Source organism: Ornithodoros turicata, chromosome 3 (assembly GCF_037126465.1).
Source record: "Ornithodoros turicata isolate Travis chromosome 3, ASM3712646v1, whole genome shotgun sequence".
Classification (NCBI taxonomy): Eukaryota; Metazoa; Arthropoda; class Arachnida; order Ixodida; family Argasidae; genus Ornithodoros; species Ornithodoros turicata.
This window is the reverse complement of record NC_088203.1, coordinates 60,788,524-60,809,934: the sequence shown is the minus strand read 5'-3', so window position 1 is coordinate 60,809,934 and position 21,411 is coordinate 60,788,524. Positions and strand designations below refer to the sequence as shown.

Here is a 21,411-nt window from a genome sequence, read left to right as displayed (position 1 = left end):
TTGGAAAGTGCACTTCCTTGTTCTGAGCTTGCCTTTTATGGGCTGGAGCGATATGATACGTGAATATGCCACGGCGAAGTTGTCGAAGATGCGACAGTGCTACGCTGTTAGAACAATTCATCGGAGCATTCAAGTGTTACCTATTATAAGCTGCCAAAAGACCAAGCAGTGCGAAGCTCTTGGCTGACAGTGGTGCGCCTGCTAATTTCCACTGCAAGGATTTGGTCCACGATGTTATCATAGGTTACGCGCGACTCCAGAGGCAATTTGGAATCTCGGCACGAAATCGCCTGATGAAAATCTGAGGTGCCCGACGCATAACATTTTGAACGTGCCACGGAGGATCAAGGCAAAAACGAGAGCAAAAAATGGTAAGTCGAGGTTCAGATATAAAAAATAGCAAGCTTAATGAATCGATTGTGCAGCTGTCCTACTGCGCTTACTCTGATATAACCACGATTAACAACACAATAGTACTATTGATAATCTTCTGAATTACCACAGGTGCACGCTGAAGGCGGAAATGAAGCATGATCTGGCTTGCATCTGGTCATGAAGAAATTGCTGACACGTTAGTTGCAGTCCACCTCCACCAACAGGTATGACAATGTGATGTTATAATTTAAGTATTCATCTATGTTCAACTTTTCATGTGCACTCGCATGCAGACATCTTGACACCACTTTTGTATCTGCCCTCAAAGTTACAACCTGTGCTTTCAGGGTGGAAAACAAAGGTCGCCATTCCGATTAGCTGCTATCTCCCAGTTCAAGCACTTTTGTGTCTGGACACTGGTTCCTGTGGATGGGGTGTTACAAGCTTCACTGTCTGATATAGAAGGTACGTTACATTAGTTCAGTTAATTTGTCTTTTGCACATTTTTGTTACCGTTAGCTGGATTACTGTTGGACATACAATCCTTTGACATACCGAAGCTGATGTCGCCTCTGATAACGTTTTAGAATTTTCAGTGTCATCAACGTCCATTGAGGAAGGTGCCTTTACTATCTGTGAATCTTCAACTGAAGAATAGCCCAGAATTCATGTTAACATTGTCTACTCTTATTAATTCACTGTCTGTTTTCTGAGAGCTAAGAAAAGTGGAAACTATTTATTTGTCACAACTTCACACTGGATTCTGGTGTGGTACTGGCTTGACATGTAAGCTAAAATACCTGGATTCTACAATAATTGTGTTCAACTTGGTGCATTACCGTGGGTAATGCCACATTCACTACATTTTTAGTGGGTCCGTTGCACAAATACTGTGTACATACTGCATGCATACATACTGTTCGATAGGCAAAAATACCTGAGCAGTGCTGTGTAGTCTTCTTACCCAAAGTCCATACTCTTACTGCAAAGTCACAGTACGTAGAACAGCAATGTGCAGGTATGCTGCGATAGAGATTCACAACAGAAAGAAGACTGTTGAGAGCATCTAAATTTTAATGAGACGAGACTTTCATGCAGAAGGCTGCTCTTGTTAATGTCTAACATGAAGTTACAAAATCCCAGAATATATAAAACATGTTGTAATGTAGAGAGCGAGGGGTGGTACAGACATAAAGATAATTATATAATCATATATAATAAAATAAAAAGGGGGTACAACTCCCCCCTCAACTCAACTCGACAACTCAATAACTCTACTTATTCTCTACCTTACAACATGTCATATATTCTGGAATTTTGTAACTTGATGTTAGACATCAAGAAGTACAGCCTTTTGTGCAAAAGTATTCTTTCTGTTGTGCACAATCATTATACAGTAAATGCGACTATCCATTTCTTGTCATTAAATGCTTTTCCTTTCTTTCTTTCTGCAGTGATGAGCATCCATAAGGACACATGCCAGAAAGGGAGTCTCTTTGGGATGACAAACCCTCATCACCTCATGAGGATACAATGGTTGACGAGTGGTTCTCAAGCACATCGAAACTTCCAACAAATAATTCATGAAAAAGCCAGTCAGTGCTAGCACCAGGAATTGAACGTGGACCGTCCTGCTACCAGTCAGAGATGCTCAGTGGCGTAGCCACGGGGGGGCTAGGGGGAGCTCGAGCCCCCCCTACCTACCACGGACCGACCCACACAAATCGTGCAAATCCGAGAACATAATATATGGGGGGGGGGACCAGTGTGACTATCGCGAAAGTTCTTGCAGTTCATGGCGTCTATCTAAGAAGCACTCTTGAATGGTTTTCAAAGTATGAGCTTTTCAAAATACTTCCAATGTCGTGACACCACTTCATTGGTCATGACAGCCTATACATGCAATCGTACTGTGAACGTCTAAATCAACTATTTTCGTTCCCTTTTTTAATCCTCAGTTTGCAGTGTGCACAACTATGTGTGTGTTGTCGACACAGGATCAGCGGGGGGGGGGCGAGTTTTCGTATCGAGCCCCCCTTTGAGGTCTGGCTACGCGACTGGAGATGTTACATTTCAGGCGCTCATTGACTTTTGGTGAATTACTTGTTGACTTCGTCTCAAGGTGGAGCTCGCTACAGCTCATTTGCTATCTGTTAATGTTGTGGTGTGTGTTGCGTTTTTCTCTTTGTGTGTTCCAGACACAGAACGGTTAATTTGGATCAGGTCAGGTACGTTTCATTTAGACATGGCAAACATAAAATGGTGTTTCTCAACACAACTTGGCAGTGGTCTTCATGCATTACTGCTACGGCCATTAAGCGTGAATAGAAACCTGCACATTATCCATGATGTAAAACCCCAAGACTAGGGAACACGAAGGGACAGACACAAACATGTCCCTTTCTGTTCCCTAGTCTCGGGGTTTTACATATGCATCATCTTCACCAGCTCGCTTGCTTGCAGCCATTTTTTCTGCACATTATGTTCACTCTACTTTTATCGTGTGCTATATAATCTTGTTCAAGTTCTGTCAAACAACCTGTAATGCTATAAAAAAATTCAGTACACTGTTTGTGTGGGTTGAATGGTAGCGCATGAATGCAGGAAGGAAACTGTCATGTTATGGCAAGTGTTTACGTATTGTACATTTAACTACTAATTTTATTGGTTAGCTTTCGCTGGCGTATCATGTCAAGCCATGTTATATTAATTTGGAACATGTTCTTCTTAGTAGCCAGAGCAGCTGATACACAGAGAGAACATAGCCCGTGTGTGTTTGTCTTTTCCACCGCAGCCCTTGGGTTTCCTCCCTGATGGCTACACATGTCAGGGATAGGTTTCAGAACCGGTAGTTCCCGCCAAGTGTGAATTGCTTTTCAGGGGATCATCACGCTGGCAGATGAAACATATTGTTTAAATTATTTGCAGGATAGGAATTGCGCAGCTTCACACAAATACTACTACTACGACGTAAGAGTGGTTTCAAATCTAGCTTTTCTGTGTTGTCCTGACATTATCGCACAAGATGTAGTATCCACTATGATCCTTTATGTGGGGGGTATGTACAGTGCAATCAACAGATGCTATTTACACATCTGTGTTTTCTACTGTGTTGAAATGGGGTAGTTTGTATCTGAGAGCCATAGTGAAACACAGGCCCTCGAGAAACATGGCAACACATTGCAGGGACTCTGGATGCTGCCTAAATTTCCAGAACACACAGCTCAAGGCAGCGGTTAAATAACAAGTGGTTAGAGAAATCCAAGATAGTTGCATTCGTAAGCAGTCCGCTGCTGGATTTGCTTCTGTCAGAGATACGATATCTCAAAGGGAACGCACGGACACACTCAGAATGATACTAGGGCTGCCTGTGAAATAGAATGAGGAGAGGGCAAGATATATAACCCTTTTTCTTGTCTTTTATTCTATTGGTTAAATTGTCATTTTCTTAGCAGCATATGTGTGTATATTCCAGAGTGTGCTAATAAATATATCAGTTTAGAGCTAGCAGTCGCATTGTAGATGTCTCATCCTGTCCTTGGTTGCTTGTGATTCACTATGGCCATGCGTGCTATTGCAAAAACAGAAAACAAAAAAAGACAATAATAAAAACACGGAAAGAGCGACCTAAAAAGCTGCCTGTTCTAGTGCTCACATGGAGGCAATGCAATGAGGTAACATGTTCCATTCATGAACTGTGCATAGTAGTACATATCACAACGGCAACCGATTATTCAGATTTTTCTTGAAGTACTTTGTTTGTTTTTTTTAGCTTTGTTTGCACAGTCTATTATTGGAACTTTATGTGATTCCCCTCTTCAGATACTTTAAGATTGCTGATGCTGTGCAGTTTGTTAATTTTGAAACTGTACTGTGCTGAGGTACAAAACAGAATTGTCATATCTGCATTTGAGCACATAGGAATAATTTGTAAGTACTTTACTTGTTGACATTAATATTTGCACCAGGTCACAACATTGTTGATTTATGGAAAATGTAAATAAATATATTTATTTGCTTGCCAAACAATGCACAAATGTCTTCTTTTCTAGTAAGATATTCCCTGTTCACCAGACATAAATGTGGAAAAGTTAAAGGCGCACAATGATGGTAGAGTCTAGCGTTGCTTTTTGCCACTTCACATATATGCACTGTTATTCGTGTGCACATGTAGGAATAGGAAGGTAGAGGATGCGCATAAAAAATTTCGTATGCAGCCACACATATGGTTCAGAAGATTAATTAGATGATGTCCAAGCATATATAATTGTGCTTCATGTGCAATGGGTATGCTAACGGATTGCTTCCATGAAGCCTTTTTATTTATTTTTTATAAATTCTTTTTATAAATGTTATTTTTGATTTTATATAAATTTTATATGACATATTGTATACTTATATTTTTATAAATTTTATAAACTAAAAACTCAAGTTACACGGCCCCTGTAAGAGTGCCCTTTGCAAATGGTTTGGTAACGTGTCTCGAACTGTAAAGGTAAGAGGCAATCGAGAATGCTGCAGACAAGGTTGCAACTTACATATTGCTTATCACGTCCTACATACAAAGTGATTTGTACAATAATTCCTGAGCACGGCATTAATCCCGAGGCTGGCCAGTGATGTCACCCAGGACGACAAGTCACATAATTGCCTTTAACACTTTTACACCCCATGGGCTGAGTTGTGAATTGAAAGAGCACTCTACACAAGGATAAGGTGCACCTGATTTCTAGGATCTATGCTATGCCCTAACTCTTCAGACACCACATTTCTAAGTGGCAATATGTGCTCTGGTACTTCTTTTGCGTCTGCATAGTGTACAACCACATAGCTACTGGAGCTTTCGTGTGCATCTTTTTGTGCGACGGTGTTCATTACAAACAATATCCAGATGTTAGACATAAAATGCAGTAGTTTGTAGCGTACCACACAACGCAGCGTGACATGGGAGTGTGTGATTCAAAGAAAGCTTCTGGAAAATGCACAGAATCCCACAAAAAGTTTAAAATGTGATTTGTATTTCGTTTTACGTCTTTCGCCGTTACATACCATCGTCGACGCTGTTGCACATTGATAAATCGTGCGTAAAACTTGTCCCATAGCAGTATGCGGTTTCTCAAATACATAGCACAATTTTCCTGCAGTAATAAAACGCTGTCGGCATTTTCTTGCTGACACGGCTGTCGAAACGTCAGCCTCTACAATGGGCAAGTGCTGTAAAGGGGCTAACGCAGACGCGACTTGATACAAATTGTAGGTGCTCACAAAACACAAACGACGAATTCCAGTCACAACATCGCACAGAGGTTGGTTCGCGAATGAGTTCGCAGCTGCTGCACTGTTTACTTATCGCGAAACGGTGGAACCCGGCTGTCCGCCATCTTCAAGCACAGATACGTGAAGCCGTGAGAAGCCGTAGCTGAAATCCACTGACAAGTACGAAGGCGCGTATACGTCACAATGCCCGTTCGGGTGCATCTACGTCATAAAAATGGCTGCGCCCATGTGTGTTTCGGAATGAATTACCTATTTTTTTGACATGGTACTGTACAGAACTGAGAGAATGAAGGTGTATTTTGGGGAGAGCTGGGATGTGGGCTTTCAGAATATCACAACCGTTTCGACTATTTGGGATATCGGCATAGCTGACCTTTAAACTAAGGAGAAATGGGCTACCATGTTGCGGAAGAAGCACCACATAGTTTACGCTGGCAAAATACGTCCATCTCTTGGTTTATGACGACGGAGATATGTCACTAAGCGGGAAAACGACATGCGTTTTGCGACATGCGCACTAAGTTAGTAATCACAGAGCTATTTTCTTTAAGTTGCGGTATAATATAGACCGTAGCTCTTCGGAAGTCAAGTACATATACGACTATAAAAAAGCTAAAATTGATGAAATACGGATGTACATGGGGAATTTCTCTGCAATATTTCGCACCTGTTGGGCAGAAAGATCAGTAGAATCTAACTGGGTGTCATTCCGTGACGCCCTCCTATACTGCGCAGAGAGTTACATCCCTAAAGTTAAAATCTCATCTAATCCTAGGAATCCTCGGTATACTTTGCATGTCAAACGCCTGAGTAACAAGAAGCGGCAGCTTTATCGTCGGGCTAAGCACACTGGTAATGCAAGAATATAGTCAAAGTACCATATAGCTACATCAACCTATAAAAAGGCTCTAAGAAAGTCAAAAGTCGACTCTGCGTGATATGTTAAAAAATAATCCCAAAAAATTTTGGTCTGGAATCAAAGGAAATTCAAACAATAGTCACCCTACCTTACTTAACGATGCTCACACCCATGTACTTAGCGAGATAGATGCAGCAGACAAGATAAATGAGTACTTTTCCTCTGTATTTCGCCTTGAACAAAGTCCCTGTCCTTTGCATGACAGTTTAACTCCGGCAACGATGAATGATTATGTCTCCGTCTCTCACATATAATGAAATATCTCGACTCCATTGGCATGTTAAGCAATTATCAACACGGGTTTAGAAAAAGGGAATCATGTGAAACACAGTATTTTGAGATTGTTTCAGATGTCTTAACTGCATTAAATAACGAACATTACATTGACGCGATATTTATAGACTTTGCGAAGGCGTTTGACCGTGTTCAGCACCAGAGTCTCATAAATAAACTAAAAGCATTAAGAATCAATGCTAATATCATTTTCTGCATATGTACCTTTCTGCGATGTAGGACCCGATGTGTCAAATGGGGGAACTCCGTCTCAAACAGTGTTGATGTTGTGTCGGGTGTTCCGCAGGGTTCTGTTTTAGGTCCTATATTGTTTCTAATTTATATCAATGGCCTTCCAAATGACATTCGCTCTAATATTAGGCTCTATGCAGATGATGTTGTACTCTATAGGGAAATTAGTGATCAAAATGGCAGTTTAATATTGCAGTCTGATCTTGATCATATTGTGGACTGGTGCAAGAAGTGGCAAATAGAGATTAACCCGTCCAAGAGCAAGCATATGACCATATCTAAAAGCAACCGGCACTCGATTAATCGGTACTTCCTGTCAAATTGTTGCGTCGAACGAGTAAGCTGCTACAAATATTTAGGAATTTACTTCTCCGATGATATGTCATGGAATTTCCATATTGATCACATATGCGCAAAAGCCTTACGAACCCTTGGTCTTCTAAGACGTAAGCTATACTTGGCATCTCCCGAAATTAAGTTAATCGCGTACGAAACACTTATTCTTCCGAAATTAGAGTACTCATCTAGGATTTGGAGTCCATCCCAGAAGTACCTGATTGGAAAAATAGAAAGTATACAGAATAAGTCTATACGATTTCCTTTAATATCCATGCTAATTCTACAAGCATTACGGCATTAAAACAGTAAAATAACATCGCACTTCTTGAGAATAGACGCTTAATCAAACGTTTGTCATTCATGCATAAATTATTCCACATAGAGTCCACATATTTAAGGCCGGCATGCTTTATCTGTGGCCGTGTTGATCATGTTTTTAAACTTCAGTCGACATTTGGATCTACCGAATATTTTCTCAACTCTCCTCTACCCCCCCCCCCCCCCCCCAGTGTGGTATACAAGAATGGAATAGCTTACCTTCTCATATTGGTACTGTTACCAATCATGATAAATTTGTTACCTTGTGTGAAGTAGAGTTTTTGTTTAGTGCTCGAATATAGGTTATGGGCGCATGTTTTACCCCCCTGATGTAATGCCTCTTCTGAGGCTCTTCAGGTAAATAAATTAAATGAAATGAAATGTAAGCAAAGTCACATGACCTCAAAATGACGTTTTCTATGATATGCGACCAGGACAAAATGGCAGTTTTGCCAAAGGCACCTGCTTGAGGGTAGTTACAACAATGGCGGGTTTCTGTCACCCCTGTGCGAGGTGCGATCAAATGAACCATTTTTGCAAATGCTATTAAAAGTTACAATTTGGTGTCTTATAATTTGTATAAATTTTAGAAGTAACTTGTGCTCATCTTTTAAGTTACCATGCTCGAAGATACTACCCTTCATTTTTAACACAGAATGTGTTTATAGCGACACTTAAAGGGGGCGCTCTGCTCTGTCGCGACAGCACCACCAGCCGCGGTCTTGGGAGCATCCGCGCGTGACACCCCGCCGCCCGTTCTCTGCATTCTGAAGTGGAACACCACGTTTGCTTAGCGACCCCCGTAATTAGAAGGGCTGATTTTCGAAGTGCCAACAATGTGGAACCTTTCAGGGGCGCGAACGAAGAGAATGGTGACAAACCACCATATTTATAATCGCGTCTACTCGCGTCTATCTGTGTCAAAACGCCTGTAAGTGGTACCTCGAGTGGACGGTTATTTGATGCCTCACAAAATCCACTGGTAACATGTTTTTGAATGAGTCTTGTATTACTTTCGCCCTTTTGGCACATTGCTGCGCACATTGCTTCGTCACTGAAATCAACATCGTGCTTCCGCTTTATCCGTACAAATAAACAAGTGTGGTCACAACATATTGCCTGAACTTCTGCTTCAATTTTTCCTATATCTTCAGGAACAAACTCTAATGAGATCCACACATAAGAAATTATACACAATGGTGTAGAGTCCAGGGATGTGCAGTAGGTAACTACTGCATGGTAGTTAAAAGTAGTTAGAAACTACTTGCAAAAATGGTAGTTAAACTTACTACTAGTTAACAACTACTAGTTAAACTTAGTACAGTAAACAGTAGCTAGATTACAGCGGGCTACAACTACTTCGCATTATTTCACTTACCCCTCCGTGTGCTTCACGGCCTTAGCACAGAGCACACTGGCATCATTTTCTGTTTCAAATGAATATAAGCAGAAAGTACGTCTTTTGTGTTAATCAGGGTACAAAACTATCGACACACACAGCACATTCAAAAAGCTTAAGCCTCCGCCGTCGTCAGATTGGAGGCTATGATTGTATCATTGCAGGACATATCACTACATCTGTATTCTATGAAGGGGCGTGCTGTGCGATGATTGTTCTGAGTTTGGTAGCACACTGTCCTCTTGCTCCCCATGCACCTACGCGCTATTTCTACGCCTAAGCGATCATAGATATAAGGATGCGCACAAAATATCGGAGTAGTTAAAAATGTACGAGGGGTGTTCAAGTCAAACCGGAACTTTTCATTTTTCGCAAAAGTAAAATGAACTTACAGGCGAGAAAGTAGTTTTATTTTTCCACGTAATCTCCAGCTGGGCACTAATGCACTTGTCCCAGCGTTTCACGAGGGCTTGGATGCCAGCAGCGTAGAACTCCTTACCGGCACGTAGCAGCCATGCACTCTAAAAAATAAAACTTCTTTTTAGGTGTAATTGGGGTGTATTTGGGGTGTACCAATTGCTTTACTCCCTTATTACAGCCTCAAGAAGAAGAGTACACCGTGTTTTTGGTCTGAAATGGGTGTAATATGTGTATGCCCGCTCTGCAGGGTGTAATTTCGAGAATTGGTGTGAAAAAGGTGTAGAGGCCATCAAATTTTTAATGCTTCGCTACGACAGGTCTGGCAACAGTGTTCTGTTTACTCTGTGTTCTCCAGCTAAGGCGGTTGGAGTTAGGTGTGGTAGTTTTCGTGTTCTTTGGGGAGGTCCTTTGGTGAACTATAGGTCATTTGGCCATCTGAGTTTAGTATGACACTGCAAGGACTATGGTTCCGGGAACGGATGCAAGCAACAGATGCGCCGTGCCCATCGGATCGAGTAACTTGTCCGAGCGGTTCGCTGCATCGTACTGTTTGGTAAGTGTTGTCGGTGTATTTTGTCTTGTCTGGTTGATTGAGGTGCCTTTGAAGCGGGTATTTTCAGATTATGTTTGAACCTTAAGTGGAATGCACGGATTAGATCAGAGAACAGTGCGCGCCGCGTTGTAACAGCCACATGTGGCCGTTAGGCAAAGTGATGGGGCATACGTAACAAACGAAGTTTGGTGCAATTTGCGGTAGCAAGTAAAGCAGCTGGCACGAGTCAACGACTCAAGAGGCAAGAGGTAGCGGGCAATGAAACCACGAGGTCACAACCCTCGGATTTCCGGTCAGATGTGCTGAGTCAATGGCTGTGCGTGTCTTCTGAACAAGGCCCTGGAGAGTTGGTGTGTTGGGGATGCCGGCATGGTGTAATTGGCAGTACACTTGACCAGAAATCAGAGAGGTATTGGTTCGAGTCTCGCTACCCACACTCCGCTTACCTTTTACCGATTGCAGCTTTTATGGGGATATTGGTCTTTTAACTAAACTATGATTGTGTGCTTCTTAATTTCTAGGTTACAACAACAACAACAATTTCTACGTTATTTTAGTATAATCGTCTGATTGTTAACTAGTCACAATTCTACCATGGTTCTGGCGTATTATAGCTTGAGTTGCTTTTGCGCCAATAAAATTCAATCATCATCATCATTTACCGATTGCCTTACTTTCTATCTTGATCTGCTTGCATGTTGACGAGGGCTGTGTTTATGTAGTCTTAATTCTTCTCTAGCCTCATTCATCTGCGTAACTATCATGTAATTTGTGGCTCGCCCTTAATTTAATGAAAGCATTTCACAGTTCTTTTTTTTCACTACAGCAGGGGCAGGACTTCTCTTGGCCTCACCGTAATATCTTCATCTTCGTCGTTATGTTGGTGGACACTTTTGTGTTTTGTATTGTGCGGTGACTATGTAATTCTCATTGCAGTGCATGCAGTGTATTATAGGTAACCCAAATAAACAATATGCCTGTTATTTTAAACGTTGTGTTTCTGTTGCCCTCGGCATAACACCCTTACTGAAGGGTGTTGTCTTGCCTGGGGGTGTAGACATACACCAAAAAGGGAGTCAGTTAGGGTACCGCTAGATTACACCAAAACAGGTGTTCAGAGCGCACCCTTTCTGAGGGGTATAGTTTTGCCAGAGGGTGTGCATATACACCAAAAAGGGAGTCAGTTAGGGTATCGTCAAATTACACCCAAAGAGGAGTTATATTTTTTTAGAGTGTGGTCGGACCGCATTCTTGACTTCGTCATCGCAGCTGGGCCCCCAAGGAACGCTTTCAGTGGCCCGAAGAGATGGAAATCGCTGGGGGCGAGGTCTGGACTGTAAGGGGGATGTGGCAGCAACTCCCAGCCAAGTTCCTGTAAGGTTCGTGTCGTGAGATGTGCGGTATGCGGGCGTGCATTGTCCTGTAGGAGGAGGACTCCTTTGGTGATGAGGCCCGGCCGATTTTGCTTCACCGCCTTATGCACACCCCTGAGAATCTGGCACTAATATGCACTATTGATCGCACTATATGCACTACTGATGTCGAGACATGTTATCCGTTGGTTCTTGAGGATCAGGCGCTCCACAAGTTGGATGTTCTCAGGAACTCTGACACTGGGCTCTGAGCCGCCCCGGCCGGGATCGTCTTGCACTGATGTACGGCCGTCTCGGAACCGTTTGCACCACTCAAACGCTTTGTTGCGGCCATAGTGAGCCTGAATGAGTGTATCGTGGCCATAGTGAGCCTGAAGTCTTCTGTGAATTTCAGATGACTTTACGCCTTCATTCACGAGAAACTTCATAGGCAATTCGCTGTTTGATGTGCGCGGTCACCTCGTTGTCGGCCATCTTGTCCAGCACGTCTCTTCTCTTTTGCACAAACTTTGAACCACCACGTGGGAAACGCTGAGGCCTGTCGCGTGTGAAAATGACCAAAAAGAAGTAGCGCGAGTCATTTGTACACCCAGGAGACAGAAAGTCCCGGTTTGACGAGATGTGCTGTAACTACTTTTTTAGTAGTTTAACTATAGCTACTAACTACTGCGTCAAATTGTAGTTTAACTACTAGTGTAACTACATCACAGCCGCAATAGTTAAAACTACTTTGCAACTACTAGGATGTAGTTGGTTAACTACGAGGGGCAGTTGTAAGATAGAGAATTTGGAGTCACAGAAGAAAGACAACTTCTTTACATTATGAGCCGTGTTTATTTTAGCGTCCGCTTCCTTCGGAACCCCAGTCCAGACTGCCCCCTCGGGACGCGCAAACCGGGTGTCAACCGCGTCCGAGAGGCACACCACGCATGCCACGTAACCCCGCGAGTTCGAATAAATTTACAGCGTCGCGGGTTCACGTGATCGGTATGGCACGGCGTGTGTCTGTGAAGATGTGGGGGCCGCGAAGGAAGTCGGTTTTCGGGAAATAATACAGAGAGCCTGTCGGCTGCTACAGAAGCATAGAAATCACGCGAAATGAAACATCTCGTCCCTAGCGATTCTTCTAGCTGTTTGCACAGTTAGCGACGCAACAGTTCCAGTGTGGCGAAAAAGGGCGTTCGCGCTTCACATGTCAACAGAGCAGGCTACCCGACAGCTGTCACGCAAGGCACTTTCTCCGGGGGCCTCATCGCGGCGTCACCAGGTCGTCGCACAGTCCCTCTACGCGGGTGTTCGTCACTTTTGACTGTCACACTTGACCGTCACGTAAGGACATCGGGAATATCCTGGGATCAAAAGCCTCGGAAATAAACTGGTCAACGGCTAGGATTTGATCCTACGCCCTGCAGGTTGCGATCCAGATGCGTTGCCGCTCCGCCACTGAGGCAACAGTACAGAGAGATCATATCATGCTATCATGCTATAGCACGACGCATCATACTGTATGATATACGGGAAGGCAACTATTCTTGACTGCTTTGAGACGACCCATCGTAGAGGACACTGGCGGCGGCAAGGAGCGGGTTTTATCACCCCAATCCTGTTATACCATCGTTTGTGGTTGTAAACCGGCGGGAGCCATGTGTCACAGCCATGAGTGATGCAGCGAGTGCTGCACACCTTACTGAGAAAGCACACGCAGTCGTCGCAGCGCGCGCTCTTCGCAGCTGAGTTCATCACTATGGCTCAGACATAGAGTACTGTGCAGCAAGGGGGGGGGGGGCGGTGAGCAGAGCACTTCCGCAGCTGCCGTGCAAACTGCCGCAGAACGTTCGACAGCCTACCAGGAACGCAAGGAGCAGGAGGAGAAAGGTGAGCTTGTACCTCCGCGCAGCCCCGCGAAGCGCAGCGGAACGTTCGAGGGTCTACGGGCAGCGCAAGAAGCAGGAGCGGGAAGACGAGCCAAGCATTTCCGCCGCAGACCGCCGCAGAACGCTCGAAAGTCTACCGTGAACGCAAGAAGCAGCAAGAAGATGAGCCGAGCGCTACCACGGTAGCCCCACAAACAGCGACGGAACGTTCCATGGCCTACCGACAACGGAAGTTACAGAGCCAGCAGGAATCAGAACCGACCAGTTCCGCCGCAGCCCCGCAAGCCAATGCGGAACATTCAACAGCCTTCCGGAGAAGCAAGCAGAACCCCGAATGCAATGTTCCCCGAACACCTCCCTCATTTCGCTTTGGTCTACCGGGAGTTCCAGAAGAGGTTTCTGGAGCAAAAGCTGGGAATTGTCTGCAATATCAGCAAACGGATATCATTCCAGCGACACTTGACCAACACCACACGTGACATCGTGTGACATCAAAACGTGCACATCAAAACGAACATGATCCACAAGTCTTCGTACCGCGTACAGTGAAGCTTTGGCTTACGTTCTTGTTCAAGACTGTGCTGTACCGCATGTACATAAAATTCATAAAAGCGTATACACGCCCCTTTAAACTGGAACATGACGGTGGTTGCACCATTGGCATCAAACGAATACAGTAATTCAAATTACATTGCTCTGCTGCGCTTCAGGCAGAAGTTGAATAAAATTTCTAAGAGCGTGTGCACCGATCCTTTAAACCGAAATATTCTACGTGCAGTGGTTGTGCCACTGACGTCAAAGCGTAAATAGAAATTCTAATTACATTGCTCCACTGTGTATCTAGAAGAAGTTACATAACGTTCCTAAAACTGTGTGCACCGCCATTTTAAACTGCGATACGCACTATGGACGGACGGACGGATGGATGGACGAACGGATAAATCCGCTTTCCGCTTCTTCTTTCCGTAAAAAGGGGGAGTTTGACTTGGCAAACTTCCTAGATCAATTGAGAAAATTCAATTTTTCGCGAATTAAGTTTCATAAAAGTGCTCTGAAGTAATGGCGAAATCGCCGCCGTGATCTTTGACCCCAAATGTTCAGACTAGTAGAGTTTTTAATACGATTTTTGATCACATTAGGTGAAACTCTCTATTGGCGGCGAGACCCTCTCTAGGGGCGCCACCGTCCCGCCTCTAGACGGGGGGGGGGGGATATGTTTATTAAGAAAAAGAAAGGAAGACGGGGATCCTCGTTTCGGTTTCGTTTCTGTTAATTACAGTAAAAACTGTCGTATTGGAATGAAGAAGCGACTTACATGGAACACATATCGTTATGCATTATCAGGAAAGATCAACGCTGGAGAGCCTCGTACGCGTGCAATGCCTGGATACGCAATGCAATGTGTGAATACTGCCCGGAAATATCCTTACACAGGGTTCGTTCAGTGAACACCAGGGGGCGACTCCCAAACTTTTCGGCACCAATATGCATCAAACAAAAAGGACGTAAAAGCAATGCTATGTGGAATCAGTGCGGTACGAAGTCTATATCCTAACCCTAGAGCCTAACGGACACCTCATAACGGTTTCCAGGTTTCGGTGTGGCGTAGATAAAATCAACCTTTCACGAACTGGATCATATCCCAACTGACAAATCATAGAAAACAACAAAACAACAGCAATCCAGGTTGCAAGCCCTTCAAGCAAAACTTCCCTCAATGTTCCTATCGGATTAGAGAACAGTCAATTGATGAACCGGTCTTTGAATCATTTACATTGTACGTGAATACATAGGAGAGGCTCGACAGTGTCGGGGAATAACTTGACGATAGTGCCGTAATTATTTCCCATACTTTTTTTAGTTCAAATTCACTTAACCGCCATAAAAACACATTCATAGACCCGGTAATTTACTGTTCCGATATCACATAAAACGCCAGAATCCTAAGTCGAGTAATTCATACCAGCGTCATCAAACTGAACCCACACCGTAAGAACTCAACTTTGCCACATAATACCGATCGGAGCCAGCGCCATTGATGATGATATTGTTGCGTCTTCCGAATCATTGAAAACAGGCGGTGTACACCTGTTTTCGACACTTACAGCGAAGTGTCAAAGAAGGCAAATCCATCCCATTTTCAAGAAGTCTGGCTTCATCGCGGCTTCATCCCTTACACATCTAACGAACTAATGAAGTAATGAGAGAACTAATGAGAGACGGAGGACCGGTTTGTGACGCGCCTCTCACGTATCTAGAGTTCCGGGTTTTGGGAGTTTATTTCGAGGCGTTACCGGAGGGTGTTTTTCGGAGTTTATGATTTACAGCTCAGTTAATATCCGAAATTCGGAGAAAACTTGACGCACGCACAGTTATGCAGCGAAAACGCAGTTGTCACATTTATTGCTTCAATACTACAGAGACACAAGCTGAACAATACATTTCGTGCGACGCACACTGGGGTGTCTGCGATTCCCAATGCACCCTTTCTACGTGCAGTGTTCACTGTTATGCGACAGTACTTACATACGACAACCTCTGCATCGCGATCGCGCGACGATGTGAGCTGCTCGAAATCAGGGTATTCCTTGACGTAGCCGCAGGCCAGCTGTCGCTTGCGTCTCATCTTCTCGTCAGCACTGCAACTAGTTGCTTTCTCAAAAAGACCACTCCGTATGACCTCGGTTCGATGCTTATTTTAGTGCTTAGGTCACGTGTAGGACAAGGAAATCGGGAAACAGACTGGGGAAAACACCGGGCGGTGAACCCTGAAGTGGTCGGGATAACCGCCCAAGAAAACGCTAGGTCACAGAAACTATTGTTATGTTGCGGTGGGGCCGGTATCCGTGGTCAAAAGAGACCCAGGACACAAAAGGAGGTCACGAACAATAGCCCGGTAACCAAGGCAAAACATCTTCCAAGCGGAGTTTTTCGGATTAATCCGAATTGCTTAAAATTTTACCGGAGTACGTTTTTCGGATAAATCCGAAGACAAGGAACCCCACGTATAACGTGCCCTTGACGAGTGCTCTGGTCCTCGTCAGGTCGCTAGATCTATTGAGCCCCCACGAGCGAAAACAGTGTAATTAGGAATCAAGCTTATGCTTGCAGCGAGCGTGATGTATGTTCAAGTTCACTCTTAAAGGAGCTCAGAAAACACTTCAATCACAATCTTTTTTTTTTTTTAACCAGCCGGTTATCCTGCCTGCTAAAATGCACCGTGCGAAGTAATTCAATCAACAAATGCACAAATATCGCAGAATTGGACTTTAAAAATCGCTACCGTGCACAACAGTGGTAATGCCCGGAGCGAGGCGCCGAGCCGCACGCGTCATTTTGACGTCAGGAGGGGGGCCCGCTGGATGGTTTAGAGAAACGTCGTAGGATATTTTTCACTCTGAACCACACCGTAAGCCGCAGCGACAGAAGAAGTGTTTCTTTCCGCTTTTTCTTTGATTTATCAGGTAGAGTAAACGAACATGGGTACTGTTGTTCTGTTGCGTGACGACAATTATTAGTGAAAAACAGCGCTACACTTGAGCGTTCGCTTCAAAATGAACGCCGTATCGCCATAACCAGCAAGTCGCCCGCCTAGGTTAGCAACTTTGTTACAGTCATTCAGTTACTGTGTCATGCAGCGGGTAGTGTATACCGTGTCCACCGTGATCCACAGCAATCCTGCAACTTACGAATTGTTATCGGTCTACTGCAATCAGTCGCGATCCCGCAGGCGTGCGGTGTTCGCTGGTGCGTAAACAGCGTATGGAATGCTCCGAAACATCGTCGTCACAGGGTTCCGCGGAAAGAACCTGTACCAAGTGCATGGCTACGACTGGTAGAACAAGTGCTAGCCGTATAACGACGTTGGCCAAGCACGACCTTGGTAGCAGACGTCCTCGCGCCGTGTTTCCATTGACCGGCACACTCCGCATGTGCACCTGTTGCAGAGACCTACACAGTCAAACAATGTCATAACGTACCGCAACTATGACAAACTTACCAATCATCCGAACTGTCCCGCCGCTTTCGCTTGGCTGCCACATGGTGACCGACGACGCCGGTTAAGTTTGCGCCCGGCGTCATATAAGGCGTATCACCGCACGGCGTACAGTTCATGATTCCGCATTTCTGCAGAGTTCGTATTTCCGACCCTCATAGTGGCAACAAGTGCCGATATTCCGCGGGCACTTGGAAATCTTCCGTCATTCACTACAGTAATGCACGGAGTTCATTTGTTGCGCTGTTTCTTTCCTGCATCCGAAGACGTGAGAAACGTCAAGGGTACGTCACCTCTAGCGCACCGAATTGTCCAAGAAAATATATTGCAGGAACGTCTCCCTCTCGCATTTCTTTGTGCAATGAATGCCGGACGAGGGGAGCCCCGACTTGGCTGCGAAGCGTAGAGATACACCTCGCCGGGACGCATATTCTGTAGTAGCGGCAGCCAGAGCTACTACCAACCACCAACTGCGGGCTGAATAGTACAAGTCAGATTGCAGGTGCGTGCGAAAAAAAACCTTGACCAGTACAAGTGCAGGAAGTTGGGATAGTTGGTGAAAATGCATACTGTGCAATTGTATCGTTCGTGTATTTATGTCTACTTTTTCTACAGTACATTTCAGTTGTGAGTGACGCCTGTCCAGTGTGGTTCCTTCTGTCCTCGTCTGTTAGCGTCCCCAAATCGCCCAGTATGTTTGAGCAGTGTTGGGACTGTTCTAATAGTGCTGTTGTGCGATTGTCAAGTCCATTTCTCGTATTGTATGTTCTACAACCCCGTTCCTGACAAAAATACGGTTAGTGGAACAGTTATTGGTACAAATCCTCCCGTGATCTTCATTGACAGATCGGGTACTTCGCCGTTCTGACGGATGTATTCGTCATTTTGACTTGACACTCCTCATTCCGCACACCTTGCAGTCGGCGCGCATCACAAAATAGCGGGCAACTGTACTTCTTCCTGCGTTGCAGCGCGAATGTATTCCAACTAATGAGCATCGAGTACAGAATATACGTGCTCCCAGTAGACTATGAGCCTCGCAAGCACCATCCCCTTTAGATGACTTCTAGCAGACTCCCATATTTGCGAAAGCTCGAACCCAACTTCTGAGACCGTGGGGTTTCTTTCGGAAGTTATACCTGTTGCTGATATCGCAGGATTACAGGGTGTCCCAGAAAACGTGACATTAAATTATAATAAAAAACTACGCCACCTACAATCACGCGGTTAACAACGTTTGCTCTTACTAGGTTTAGGCCACTTTTGAACTCAACTTGGAAGTCTACCAATTGAATGTCGCTTTTTTGCCTCACCAATGTGAAGCGCGTGCTGAATTTACTAAAGTTCATGATAATTGAGACGGATATTGAAGAGCTATCTATCGCAAACAATAGCCGAACATCATGCTCTTTTTTTTTCCTACTGTTCCTATGTAGGCTGGGATTAGCAAGCTCCTTTCGTCGTACTGAGAGCGACGGCGCGCAAAAAATGGTCGAGCGTTAGGTCGTGGGCGCTCCAAAGGCATGATGTTCGGCTGTCTTTTCCGATGGGATAGCTCCTCAATACCCGTGCCAATTGCCATGGACTTTAGTAAATTCGGCACGCGCTTCACATTGGTGGGGATAAAAAGCGACCTTTGCTTGGCAAATTTCTGAGTTCTGTTTGTAAAAACTGACATAATAAAACTTAAGTTAGATAACATTCACATAAGGAGGTGGCAAAAATCTAGTAAGAACAAATGTCGTTTACCATGTGATTGTAGATGGCGTAGTTTTTTATTATAATTTAGTTATACACGTTTCCTTGGACACGTTGTATACCTGATGTGATTCGACCTTCACTGATTGAGGAGCAGTTCCACATAAAATGAACTAAGATGAACACGGTATTGGAATTGGAAACATGTTAATCACGAAGCATGTACTAATGGTGAATCAGCTTTCGCTAGTAGATGGGCAGGTTGGTACATAATCCGTCGATGCAGCGAACATAGGAACGAGGACAACACGAGAGACACGCTACATGAATCAGCTACGTGCATTATTTGTGAAGCGATACGATCAACACCATACCGGTGCTACCTTCTGGGTTCACCTTGACGTTGAACAAGGGAAGGATTAGAATATTTAGCATGCTGGTTTTTTACGTGCATCATAGACGAACGCAAAAAGAAACACAGGGGCAGCGTTCAACTACAACCAGAGTTAGAAAACAATCAGAATATTTCTAAAAAAGTCCTCTCTAGTGGTCTTTTTTGGATAAACCGGATTTTTTTATATTGTTTGGATCATACAGAATATCGAGCAGTGTGAGGAGGGCAAGCCCCTAACGTGTTTTGCCTTTGTGCCTCCCGTTTTCGGTCATCTCCTATAGGATGAGATTATAAATCTCTTCTAGCAAAACTAGGGTGACAGTATGGCGTAGACGCGGGCCAGCTGGTTGACGAACTCCATATTGTGACAACCTGAGGTTCTCAGAATTTTGTATTATGGAACAAGGCAGACATTTCCTTGATCTGTGATGCTCTCTCAAGTTGCAAAGCAGTTTTTACCGGGAAAAAAATGGGAAATCATGGCGATGCTGAAGAACTGTCTGCCCTTAGATTATGCCACTTTGTTGGCAGCTCACTTTTGTACGCGGCAACCGCAGCGTCTATTGACCGTATATTTTACACATGCAGAATTGCGTGGTGTACTGTAAGAAGCCACCTTGGAATAGTGAAGGCTTGAGAACCGATGAAAGGCATTTCAGGGAATTCATGACAATTTGTACAAGTTTGGGAAGATCACTTGTGTGACTGTCAACGGAGTTTGATCTCACGCCAAGTTGTATATGAAGAATAAACGTATACTAGTTTATATACCTTCCCGTGTGGTCACAGAATGAAATCTTGGAGCCAATATTATATTTCCAACTTTGATTTCTATGGATATGTTTCATTTCGGATAAAATCCATAAAGATCCGGATAAATTCATTTCAGTGTTCCTTTTTTTTCAATTTTTTCATTAAATTTTTTCAATGTTTGTGTAACATGAAATTCCTGTTGATTCTGTCTGGGGACGTTGAAATTAATCCGGGACCTATCCCACCAAGAGAAATGAAAACCCGCTCAAGTGCAAATGACGACCAAATATCAGCTATGATGGAAGTCCTACAAAGGCTGGAAGATGGGCAGAGAGAGATGATGAATGAATGAAATCAGGTGTGTACAACAGAGGCAGCAGGAAGCTGATATAAAACTAGATACGTTGTCGTCCAGAATTACGAGTCTGGAAGGTGAGGTCACAGTTGTTAAAAATATGGGGAAAAAGGTTGATGAGATAGAGGAAACTACTAGGATATTGCAAGAACGACTGAATAGCCTTGAAATGCAAAACGATGAACTAGAAAACAGGTTTCGTAGGAATAACTTGCTGTTTTACGGAATCAATGATATGCCAAAAGAGACATGGAGTGAAACAGAGAAGAAAGTAATAGATCTTTGTGATAGACAGCTGGGTTTAAAGATCGAGTCTCTGAGTATTCAGAGGGCACACAGGCTAGGACGTTATCATCAGAATTAACAAAGACCAGTCATTGTTAATTTTTCAAATTACAAGGTGAAACAAGAAATTCTCTCTCTGTTACAAACTTAAATCAACCAATGTGTACATCCATGAGACTATTAACGGGGAATAAGAACACAACGGCAGAAGTTGAGAGAGTTTGCGCGTAGCCGCGATATGCCTTTCAAAATAAAATATAATAAGCTTTTCGTCGAAGGGAAAGTTTGGCAGTACGACCCAATCTCACAATCAATAAGATGTTGTGGGACGAGTGATGAAGCTGGACGTGATAGGGTAGCTTGACACGTGCCCTCTCTTACGTATGTATAAAGAATACGGAATAATTAGTATGAACATACGTAGCATTGTAACCTTGTTTGAACATATATTACTTTCATATAGTCCACAAATTGTAGCTTTGACAGAAACCTGGCTCCATGAAGGTATTGCCGATGAGGAAATTATACCACCTGATTACAAAATGTACCGTAATGAC

The 21,411-nt window shown here is 44.0% G+C and overlaps 1 protein-coding gene and 1 long non-coding RNA gene across 2 annotated transcripts in view; both read left to right on the top strand.

Annotated features, from left to right (window-relative positions):
- Nucleotides 1-21,411, top strand: part of LOC135389548 (uncharacterized) — a 99,102-nt gene that overhangs the window by 6,222 nt on the left and 71,469 nt on the right. The gene's annotated exons all lie outside the window — the stretch shown is intronic.
- Nucleotides 513-1,917, top strand: LOC135387180 (uncharacterized). Its single transcript, XR_010420917.1, has 3 exons — nt 513-599; nt 723-840; nt 1,830-1,917. It is a non-coding gene; the product is annotated as an uncharacterized LOC135387180 (long non-coding RNA).